Here is a 12484-nt window from a genome sequence, read left to right as displayed (position 1 = left end):
TTAAATCGAGAAGACAAAACCCTAATATAAGAAAATCACTAGGGACATTTCGTGTGAAATAAATTCTATAAATAAAAAAAGAAATACAGGATTAAAAAATTAAAAGATAAGATTTAAAAAAAAAGAGTAAATTGTTAACATTTCACAAAGTGTTACTGTGACAGTAGGTGAAACATATTCATAAACTAAAATGATTTATAATAAATAAATAAAAAATCTCCCTTTCTTAACTTTGTTAATCATTGTTCAACGTAGTACTGCTAACGGGTGTTGCCTGTCCCACTTAATACCTTCTAATGGCATTTGTGTTATTTATCTTTGCGTCCCGAACGCTAAATATGTTTATTTCACAAGTTTATTTAACAAGTTTAGCTACTTGCTGTCTATGGAATTGAACAAGAAGTTGGACTTGAGCCGTGGTGGCTCAGGGGATTGAGCACTCGCCCCTCTATAAGGTGAACTGGGTTCGAATCCCGGTGAAGGCTGGTTAATTTGAATTCCACGCCAGTCTCGCACCGTCCACAGTGCTGACTTAAAATATCCTCAGTGATAGACGGATCATGGGTTAGAGTCCCCTTTGTCGCCAGGCTAACCGTGGGAGGTCTTCATGGTTTTTCTCTCCACGTAACGCAAATGAGAGTTAGTTCCATTAAAATGTCATCCAGGAAGGGGAATTTCTTCCAATACTTGATGCAATAGTTCCCTTGTCTTCTGGATTGTGCTCAAAATTACAAGGCTACGGAGTTGAACATTGGTTGCCGTAAACTGAAAATTCGTACTGCTGTTTAACGACGGTTATGATATAAAATAAAAAATAAAAGAAATCGGACTTTGAGTTCAAAATTTGGCCCAATGTAGGAAATAATTACCAGACATTTGTCAACCAAAACTTTGTTACCCACTCCACCTATAAATAGTTAAAAAAAACATTAACCCAACTGAAAATAATGACGAAAGCAGTTTCTTGTTAACTTTCTTGTTAAGTAAAAATTCAGTAGTGTTAAGTAAAAATTTAGAAGATTCAAATTTAACAACTCAGTTGGACCCTAACAGTAAATCGTAAGCCTCTGTTTGGCATCAAAAACTTTCATTAGCCAACCAACTTAAAAAAATTTCTCTTTAAAACAAAAAAATTTAAAAAAAAGTCTCACTGCGATAATGTTGGGATGGATTGGCTTAGATGTTTACTCGAAGCACACCAACTCCAAATTATTTTTTGCCAACTTGCCCAGAAAGTAAAGTAAATGCTGAACATCATTGCATTGGTCATGAAATTGTAGATCTTTGATATCTATGAGCCACTGTTCTATTGTTGCAGGAATGTTTTATTTTAACCTACCCAAAAGTGTTTTTTAGCCAAGGCAGTTTATGATTGATTAAGCTAATTTTTGAACCAAAATTCTTCATAACTCTTAGCTTATTGTGAGAAATTACTATTTTGTGTTATTTCGCCAAACTTTCCACTAAGCCGTCGATCAAAAATTTAAAAAACTACAGCAAAAAGAGGTCCTAACTGGGTTAAAAAAAATAGTTTGAATTTTGCAATTTAACATTAATTTCTTGTAGATAAATGTTAAGCCTTCCATTCAAAAACAGTTATCAAATTAAGAAATATTTTATAATTTTATAACGGTCGTTGAACAGCCGATCCACTTTTTTGGGTTTACGACTGCTAATGTTCAACTCCATAACCTTGTAAATTTGAACCTAATCCAGAAGACAAGGGAACTCCTGTGGAACGTATTGGGAGAAATTTGCCTTCCAGAAGGACATTTTGAAAACCTTTCACGGTAGCCTGATGGCAAGGAGACTCTAACCCATGATCGGTCTGCCACTGAGGATATTTTATGTTAGCACTGCGGTCGGTGCGAGCCAGATGCGGAATCCGGATCGACTGGTCTTCGCTGGGAAACAAACCCCGTTCACCTCATTTGAAGGCTCTATCCCCTGAACTACCACGGCTCAAATTAAGATATAGTTAAGTTATTATCTGAAACACCATAAGCCATTTCACCAATACCATTGTCTGCCTGAAATTAGAGTTTATTGTAGGAAGCCGTTATCCCTCCAAACAATTTTCAGTAAAAAGCAAATTCAGCCTAAATTGTAAAGTGGGCAAATATAAAATTGAATTTTGTCTTAAAATTTAACGCATTGTAAGAAGCATTTAAATCACGTCCGCCCTCCAAACATTTTCGTTAACTCGTCGCTTAATCTAAAGTAATTTTGCCGTTAGCGTACTCATTGTAAATCGTTATCCTATCAAAAAAATTATCATTAGCTTCTCCAAAGTCATCAAGTATATAAGGAAATAAGTTTTGTTATTTTTTTAACCTAATAGCAAGTCCATTATAGAAAATCGTTAAGCAAACCATTACCCCCCGAAAAATATTTTTAGTCTATTATAGTATTTACGAAGAAACGTTTTAGATCATTTCGTCGCTTTGAAACTAAACCGTTGTAACTCAAAAAAGTCAAAAAATGAGATTTTTGGGTCATTTTGTGTAAAAAAAGTCAGACTTTTAGAAAAACAACCTAATATCTTTATAGTTCCATAAAGTTAATTTAGAGAGCAGTAAATCGTCATCGCATTCCCGCGAATAGCATTAGTGCGGAAAGTTTGAAATCACTCTCCTGAAAAACTTGCTTTTTTGAGTTACCACGGTTTAGTTTCAAAGCGACGATTTTTGATCTACAACCTGAAAGTTTGAATTTTTGCCTTAAAATTTAAGCTATATAAGGAAAACCCACTTGTAAATTAAAGTGATTAATGGCCAATACAAGTTTTTAACTTAAAAAACCCCGAGGCTTGAGTTTTGCTTTTAAACAAAATCCATAGTAGGCAATCCTTACCCCACTAAAACGTTTCGTTTAACTTAAACTTCTCTTACAATATGGCCTTGACAAAATATTGCGATTCTTTTTCCCAGAAAACGAATTTTATCTTAATTCCGATCAAAAAACACCAGTTAGAACTTTGTCTCCCATTTTAGCAAATTGTTAGCCCTTTACAAAATTTTGTCCTCCCGTTCACCCAAACAAAATCTAATTTATCTAAAGTTTATGTAAAGTTAATTAATTTCAAGTTCATATAATTATTCTCAAACTGCAGTATTTAAATTTTACCGAAAGCGCCAGTTTTTTGTATAAAAAAATAATAATAAAAAAACCCATTATCGCACCAAAATCTTTGGTTAGCTACCTCGCCAATAAAAAATAATAACCAAAAACAATACCCTAGCAACAATTTTACTTTGGCTCTAGTTTTGTCGTGCAATATGAAAAACAATGCAAGTGCTTCATTACTGATTTCAATAAAAAGTGGCTTCGCAACTGTTTTCTCTCTATTGCTAATGCTATAAACGCTGAAATAGATTTTTCTAAAACTGATAAAACAAATTTCATTTTTGAAAAACATTTATTTCCGATCTGTAGCTTATAATAGAAAGATGCCAAACATATCTCAACTTGAATTTTTTTTTGTTGTCTTTATTAATCTTTTGAAACTAAATAGTTTTTCTTTGTTTGATTATTACATATTTTATAGTTAATATAAAAACTTGTTAAAATTGCGCAGGCTTGAAAAAAAATTTTATTTTAGGATCATTCTTTTTAGGTCATTCACAAAAACAATTTTACAAGGCAGATGCGTGAATAACTAATTTTTGCTTACAGTTTTTTTCACTTTCAGACCTAACAAAATTCATTATAGAAATATAACTAGTAGTAAAAAAAAAATTCAGATGCCACAAAAAAAATTTTTTATTCTCGAGTGAGCTACAAGATGAGCACAAAATTATTTATAACTTAATCTTCAAAAACGAAATACATGAGACTTAAAGTAAAACAAAAGTGAAAATAAATTTTATTAAACAGAAAAACTTTAAAAATAAAATTTGCAAGGTTATTTAATATCAATTGCATTGTGGGGAGAGCCATATCGACAATTCATCTATGAAAAGGTACCCCAACATTGAAGCGAGTTAGCATATCTTATATGCTAGTGAATTAGAATTGTATTTATGTATTGGTAGACACACTACAGCATCACAAACGTCGGTGACAACTAAAAGACATTTCCTTTACTTCCAAGACTACAAAGAACATTATTATTAATCTTGATTGAAAATAAGATTCTGGACTGATGATATAGAAATAACTGAACTCAGTGGCGCGACAGCCCATAAAGGGCCAAGGCCTACTGTGCCCATCTTAGTTTTCTTGACCTTGGGCTCTGGAGTGCAGGAGCAGATGTTCCGGTTAGGGGGTCAGCCGAGCGCAAAACCCCCAGTGTTTAGTTCCCATGATACTCATTCATCGATCCTACTGAAGGGATGAAAGGCTGAATCAACCTTGCCCGGCCCAAGGATCGAACCAAGGACCTGTGGCTCCACTCAGCCACCGGGCGTCATGATATAGAAATAGCCCCCAAAAATTCGATGGGTAGTTTTGTCATTCAGATATAAAAATTAACTAAATTCCAATTTCCACTTGAGTAAGTTTGAAAGTTTAGTCTGGAGAAGTTTGAAATTAGAAAGCGAAACAATTGCCTTAAAATCTCCAACTATAAGACTTGATTCAGATTTAAAGAATTTTTTTAATATTCATGACTATAGTTCTATTTTTCTTCGACTCAATCTATTCATATTAATAAAATAGATTTATCAATTATTCTGTTAATTGATTAATAAAATTGAATACTAATTTCTGATATTAATTAATAACTTAATTGATCAATTATTCATATAATTTAGTAATAAGTATATATCATGTTTCCTTAGTAAATAAGAGAAGTAGGTATTCTATAAATCATCTCGATAAAAATTAACATTCTGGCTCTTTTTTTTCTGAAGAATCTGGCTGAAAATAAATATTTAAAAAAAAAAATGAAATACGTTTGGCAAAATTACTATATAAAAAGTCGCATCTGTTGGACCAAGATCCAAAAAAAGTGCATCATGATGAATGCGACATTAAATATACTAAATTACCAAAAAGAAATAAAAAAAATTTATTATTTAAGAAAAAATCATTTGTAAAAATAAATAAATCGACACGATTGTACCATCTTTTTAAACTGTTTTGATATCAAGTTCGTAAAGTATTAACCTTTCATACAATAATAGCAAAAACAAATGCAACTAAAAGAATAAATTTTGCTGTAGAAACAATGAATTTGCATGAATAACATCCCATTCTGATTTCATTCAAATTTAGCAGCTCAAATGGACCACTTAAAAAAAAGAGAGAGAAAGTGAGATAACTCTGCATAGCTTTTGTTCTAATGATCGGATTTATGAAAACTAATAAGTTTCGGTCTTAACAGCTCAAAAGGGTGAACTCAAGAGCTAACTAATTAATGCTAACAATTGACTAATTAATATATATTATTAAATTATGTTATAGAATCGGAGACAATACATTCCCTCTGAACTTTTTTCAAATTTTCAGTGAATTTTTCAACAACTTTCATTAAATTTTACTAAGATTTTTTTTAAACTACTGTCTTAAAATGTTAAAAATGCAGACAATCAAACATAAAATTTTCTAAATTAAAATTTATTTTCACTAAGATTCAACTTTCTTGAAAATGAGATGATTATTTGAGTACAAAACATATAATTAATTTATAGGTATGTGCATGTATAATAAAGTACATTAGTTAAAAGCTTGTAAAAGTATAATTTATTTACGACTAATAATGAGAAATAAATTGCTTGTTTGATTTACTTACAATTTCCATCCAATCAGTTCTTAAAATTGAGTCTTTGGAGGGTATAAAAATAATTCACATTAGTAATACAAATCTATAATAACAATATCTATTATAAAACTGCGCAGAATTGATGCAGTTTTAATAGGTACCAAATAGACTAATAAAATACACTGTACCATTGTATTTTTGCTACCTATTAAAACTACACCAATTACCATAATACCGGCAGTGCTTATTGCCAAATTTAATGAAACATTGACGTTAATAAAAGTACCCTCTTGTGATTAATTATTTCTACTGTTTTCTGATTTCCATAACAGTAGACGGTTTTAGACTTTGTCCTAAGGGGAGTTCTTTATATAGACAAACTATAAGTTACTGTCTCGTTTTTCCCTGCTCCTATGATCTTTTGCACCGTGCACACTTACATTTTGTAAAATATAAGTATCATTAATTTTTTAATGAATTTTTTTATTGAATTTTATGGTTTGAAATGCCTATTAACATATTTATACGTTATTTTATTTGCAATTTTTACAGAACAAGTTGCGGTCTTCTTTTCTGATAATGTGATACTCCATAATTCAGGTAAGAATTTTATTCTCATCTTCCATAAATTTTAAGACCTAAACCTGTTTCCATAAAAAATTCAATTTTAACTTCTCAATTAAGATTCAAAAACACTTTTAGTTTTTTTTTTCTAGTTACAGTAATACTATTTATACTATATAAAACCCTTAATAACTTTGCTAGTTCTTTTTGTTAGCTTTCTTTCTCCGCTCAAAACAACAGATTTCAGAACACGAGGAATATTTTCTTAAACTTTGATTCCAATAAACTTGAATTTTGATGTACACAATCTTTTTCATTTTCCTTAACTTAAAAAGAGCTTTTTTTTATCCAAATAGTTAGTGGAAAAATACCATCAAGAAAATTTTTCGCTTTTATGCATGCGTGGCAATTTTCTTACTTTTAACAAAAGTAAAAAGTACGTATTTTTACACGCTGGTCATTAAATGTCCCCCTGTCCAATGCCCATCAAACAACAAGGGATATGCTTAAATAACTACCATTTGATCAGTTGTGAAAATCTCTTTGAAAAAGCTTTTTCCGAATCTGTAGAATTGATTTAACTCCTACCCCTTTGTAAATTTTATTTTATAACCGTCGTTGGACATTCGACCCAATTTTAGGGATTTACGACTACTAATGTTCAACTCCGTAGCCTTGTCATTTTGAACTCAATCCAGAAGACAAGGGAATTGCTGGATCAAGTATTGGGAGAAATTTGCCTTCGTGAAGTATTTTTTGATTTAATTAACCCACATTTTCGTTTCATAGAGAGGAAAACACGAAAACCTCCCACGGCTAGGCTGTCGGCAAGGGTCTAATCCGTGATCCATCTACCACTGAGGATATTTTACGTCGGCACTGTGATCTGTGCGAGACGGATGCGAAATTCGTATTGATCAGCCATCGCTAGGGTTCGAACCCAACACTTTATCCCCAGAGCCACCACGACTCCCCTTTGTAAATTGGTGAGAACAAAGAAAAAAATACATCCACAGAGGGCCAAGATGAGGAATCCTTATAATAAATACTAAGGAGACGTCTATTGTTTGACAACTATTTTAAAGCCATCAAACAATTTAAGATTGAGTACACCCCATTCTTTTCTGGAAAATAAAAACAGATGTGAGATGTATGTTTAAAGATGCATGTGGTTAAATATCGTTACAGTTTGAAAATTTAAATAAGAAAAATTTGGATTTTTATTTTATCCTGAAAAGTAAGAATGACTACGTAATCTTTTTCTAAACATTTATATAAACGCATTGAGTGTTACCCGATTTGTTTACATCCGTCAGATATGTTAAAATTTGTTACAACTATACGTTTCTTAAAATATTAATACAACAGTAAAACAATTTTTTTTACAATTGCGCATGCCATTGCGTATTATAATTTTTGTTAATTTTTTACTATTAAGTTGAAAAAAAATGAAAAAAACTTCGTACTGAAAAAACCTTTGGTTTAGTAGATTTGAAAACATTTTTTTTTAATTTTTTGTTAAAATAGATTTATTAAAATTGTGTTTGAAAATTTAATATAATACAAATATAAGTATTTTTTGAAATTAAAAATACTATTACATGATTTTTAAAATAATTTGATGCTAATTGCAATCTCTTCTGAAAATATTTTTATTTATCCTTGGAATTACTCCATGCATGTTGGGATTTTAATGTTTGGATTAGGTTCAAAAATTGCACTCCATCAAGCCTTTATAACAAATCAATTTTAAATATGGGCATTGGTAAATCAAAAATAAATGCAATTAAATAGTGTCGTTGTTCATTATTTTGCTGTTGAAATTATCTTAATGATAACAGCAACTAATGTTGAAATTTCAAATTTTTCGTTCTATGCATTGAAATTTCTTATTTATTAACGAACATATCTTATCTGTCAACTACCATTATATAAAATTCTGAAGATTTATGACGAAGTTCCAGAATAAATTACACACTACAGTAGTTAAGAATTAAAAAAAAAGATTACGACAAACATTATTTCACAACATAATTTTTTTAATGAAAATAAACTTTAATATCAAAATAAACATCACTCAATTATTAAAACAATACGTTCTGACCGTCACTGTTTATTATGATATAGATAATCTATATTTAAAATACATACTTGTCAAAACACATACTTGTTATTAAAAGAAATAATTTTTATTCTTTAATATAAAAAGTAACAATTGGACTATGTGCTTTTATTTTACTAAAGTGATAAATTTTATTTTCCTATTTTCCGAGAAAATTTTCCGAGATAAAATTTTCCCTGTTGAATATTTGTACAGTTTTATTCCATCAATGCAAGTTATTGTTTACTTGCAACTATATTTCCAAGCAATAAACCAAGGAATCTTGAAATGCTTTTTTGAAGGATATTATAAAATGATCAGCAACAGTGAATATTGTGTATATTCACTGTTGTTTTACAAAGTATAGGGATGAATCACACAGGCATGCGCCTTTCTTCAAACTTCTACACAACAACCAATAAGACTACTTTAATCTACGAGAGACTTAAAAGTGCACCTTGTTGCAAATGCACACCAGTTGTTTTGTTTTTTGTCAGGATCATACTTACGGCCCCCAGTCTTCTACCAAAGTGTGTTATTTTTGACTTGCAGTGTCCGGCAGTACATCTCAAAATTGAATTATTCCTTTCTGGTAGATTAGCTTGTAAATCCAGCAGACGAAGCTAAAATTATACGAGAAAAAAAGTATAACTTTTCATAGAAAACACTCAATTTAAGACTTAAGCATTGAATATTTGTTTAAAACTTTGATTATTTAATTTGAAAGTGTCTTTTAAGACATTGTGATATCTTTTATAATATAATACAATGGGCAGATTTTTATATCACCACACAAGAATCGAAAAACGTACCCGGGAGAAGGTAATTAACTAAGAGAGTTTAATTTATAACCACTCTCAAATAAACATTTTATTCTTTCTCTATTTTAAAAAAAAATAGTACAAAATCCTTAAGCACTTTTTATTTGAAGTGAACATTCGAGCATATGCTCATACAAAAATATCTCAAATTTAATGCTTTTAATTTAAAAAAAAAAAAAAATACAGAACCAAGATGCTTAATTATCGAAATATTTTTGTCATTGCATGAGCTCATATAACCAATAGGATATGTTTAAATTGTTTATTTAAACTTCCTGAATAAAAATTTAACTCCTTTTCTGCATTGTTTTCATTCAGCGTAAACACACTTTGAATAGACCATATAGGTGCTTTTTTTATAACCATTTGCTATCATTTACAAATTAATACAAACAATGATGTATCAAAAACACGCAATTCAGACTATATTCAAGAAATGAAAATAAAGATCTTTAACTCATTATTTTAAACAAGAAATTTTAATAAAGTAACAATAGTGTTTATCTTATGAATAAAATTTCAAACATTCTAAAATGTAATGGTTTTAACTTCAAAAAAGCCGATTAATTAATAATTATTTTATCATGGCAAACTTATTTACAGAAAACTATTTTTTTATCTTTATCATTGCTGCAGAGAAATTTCGTCAGATGAGAACACCCAAGTAAACATGGTTTTTACGGGCATATTCTGAACTAACTACAATACTAATTATTTATAGTTAAACAAAACGTTTTAATAGAAAAGTTGACTATTACGAGCTAGCTACTCATTGTCAATAATGAAGACAATCATAATATGTACTGACTTTATTAGTTATTAGATTCATAATCATCTAATTAATTCTTAAATGTTTTGATTAAGTGGTCAAGTTTATTAAGTATTATTAAGCACACTGGATGTTATTAAGTACACTGAATGTTTCTACAACATTATCATCTCTAACATCTCATGCTTTGAAGCGCTTTATATTACTTTTCTAGTTAATTTCTTAAGTACAGAAAAAACACTACCTACAATACTACTTTAATATTTTATGTAACTATCATTGAAATTTAAAAAGTTTACTAACAAATTACTAAATTATAAATACCTTTGAAGTTGAAGCAGTTAATTCTAGCTGTCGATCACGAATAATATGGCGATTTGAACAAACATGAAGAAATTACAACTAAATAAGTATAAAAGTTTTTCCAGTTTTATATCTCTCGCGAACGGAATTTACTTCTACTAATATTTTCTGTTTTTTTTCTAGTATAAAATTGCACTGGCTAAAGATTATATTTTAGATAACACTTAATTTATTGTTTTCTTTATAAAATAATTTTATTTGTTAATAATATGGGATGCCACTTCACAAAAAACTGACGCTGAACCAAAGACAACGAAATAGATGATAATTGAAAAGTTCGAATGTCAGATTGAATATTATCTAATCTTATATAATATTAGCTCTACTATTAGAAGATTGGATTCAGGAGTATGGCGTTTTCTAGCACAGCAGTATTATATCATTTTCCTACCTTTGTATCGAAATTTCAATTTTCTAGTAGAAGCGAAATTTAAATTTTCGTGGTGAAAAGTAAACAAGAACTTGTTTTTCCCAAACCTTTTTTTGGTATGTTGGCGAACAAACTTTTTCTGGGATCGCGATTTTCTACAATGAAATAACGTTTTATGATAATGAAGTAACGTTTTATGATGAAATAACGTTTTATGACGTTTTATGTCATTTTATGATTTTCAAACTTGTTTTTAGAGTTAACTGAGACTTAGACCATATTTTTCGATAAATGGGTTTGATAACAAAAATTTTTGTTTTAGCCTTTTTCATTGGTTAACATATAAAAGCATATATAAGGCATATATATTAACATATAAAGCATATATATTAACATATAAAAGGTCAAACTTGCAGTTTCTAGGTCATAAACTAACTAAATCTTGATTCGGTCATGACTTTTTTGGCGGGTAGGCCACCAAAAAGTTCTCTCGATTTCTCACAATGGGCTCTTATTTAAAGTAAAAATGAATTTTTGTAAGCTAAAAATTTATTTCCCATAACTCTTCTTTGATGGGTGATCTAACAAAAAGTTTTATTGGGCTACTGATTTCATAGAATGGCCTAGAAATCGGTAATTCTGAACAACAATATTTAATGGGATAACATAGTACTAACGTTTTTGAGTAATGCTTGAACTTTTAAAAGAAATATCAAACTTGTGGCATTTAGATCATAAGTAAGCTTTTATTGTTTCATTATATAATTTATAAATTGTTTTAGCCTTAATTTCTTTATGTGTTTGACTAGCAAAAATGCTTACTCGACTAACGTTTGGTAGAACAATATAAATTTTTGCCTTCTTGTTCGAAAGTTCAGTTCATCCAGGCACTTTACAACACCATACCCCAATAGACTCTTTAAAAAAAATGTAATTTCAAGAAAATTTCGCACAAAAAATTTTCTATTATGGGTTATGAGTGTGAAGAAAATTTCATTGGTTTCAAGGTCAAACAGTGTTTAAAACTTGAATTAGTTCTAATTTTGTTTAGTTTGATGAGTTAACATTATTATTTAGAAGTAACGTGTACTGAAAAATTTATTCGGTAGACTAAAGTTTGAATTCAAATTTCAAACTCTCTAACTTAAAAGTTAGATTTGACCTTTTTTGGTGGGTAGGCTAACAAAAGTACTTTTTTAGGTAAACGATTTCCTACTACGGGCTAAACATCGAAGAGAAATTTTAATACCTCTTATTTTATGGCATAAATTAACTAAAACTTGTTTTTCTGAGTGGGCCAATTTTGTTAATCAGAGGTATGGGAGTGTAAGTACTTCATATAATCATACATTGTTTTTAACAATTAAGTAATACTTACATGCATTGTGTAAATTAGCAGTGATTATTTAAATGTGTCTTTATAAATGTAATTTTATTTGGAATCTTATTCTTTCCTTGCATTTTACAGGACACGTAGTATTGGTCTTTGTCAAGAGACATGTCATTGACGTCATTGAAATTTTGTGATATACCACTAGTTCTGGTAAGAATTTTATTACGATTCAGCAATTGTAGGGTTTTTAAATATGCAGGGTAGGTCTAAATGAATCTTGCGTTTACACACATCTATAACTATTTAATGAAAAAGAATTTATCGATAAAATTTTAACAGAATGTCGAAGGAACTTCAAAATTTTGTATACATGAGTCACAGATTTTCTGTGTGTTAATGTTTGTAGGCAAATTTCAAATTTGTAATTTTCAGCACGTCCAAGAGAAATTTTTGTATGAA

The 12484-nt window shown here is 29.7% G+C and overlaps 1 protein-coding gene across 2 annotated transcripts in view; it reads left to right on the top strand.

Moving 5' to 3' along the window:
• The window catches only part of LOC147801124 (histone deacetylase 7-like), a 61694-nt gene that overhangs the window by 45910 nt on the left and 3300 nt on the right, over positions 1–12484 (top strand). For both annotated transcript variants that reach the window (XM_087155826.1, XM_087155827.1), the window contains exons 13-14: positions 6257–6304; positions 12161–12235. The gene's annotated coding sequence lies outside the window, so the exon portion shown is untranslated. The remainder of the gene's footprint in view (positions 1–6256; positions 6305–12160; positions 12236–12484) is intronic.

The sequence above is a fragment of the Parasteatoda tepidariorum genome, chromosome 12 (assembly GCF_982258835.1).
Source record: "Parasteatoda tepidariorum strain Cologne lab strain chromosome 12, Ptep-v5.0, whole genome shotgun sequence".
Taxonomy (NCBI): domain Eukaryota; kingdom Metazoa; phylum Arthropoda; class Arachnida; order Araneae; family Theridiidae; genus Parasteatoda; species Parasteatoda tepidariorum.
Note: the sequence above shows the minus strand (reverse complement) of the source record. Positions and strands in the feature narration are given on the sequence as shown.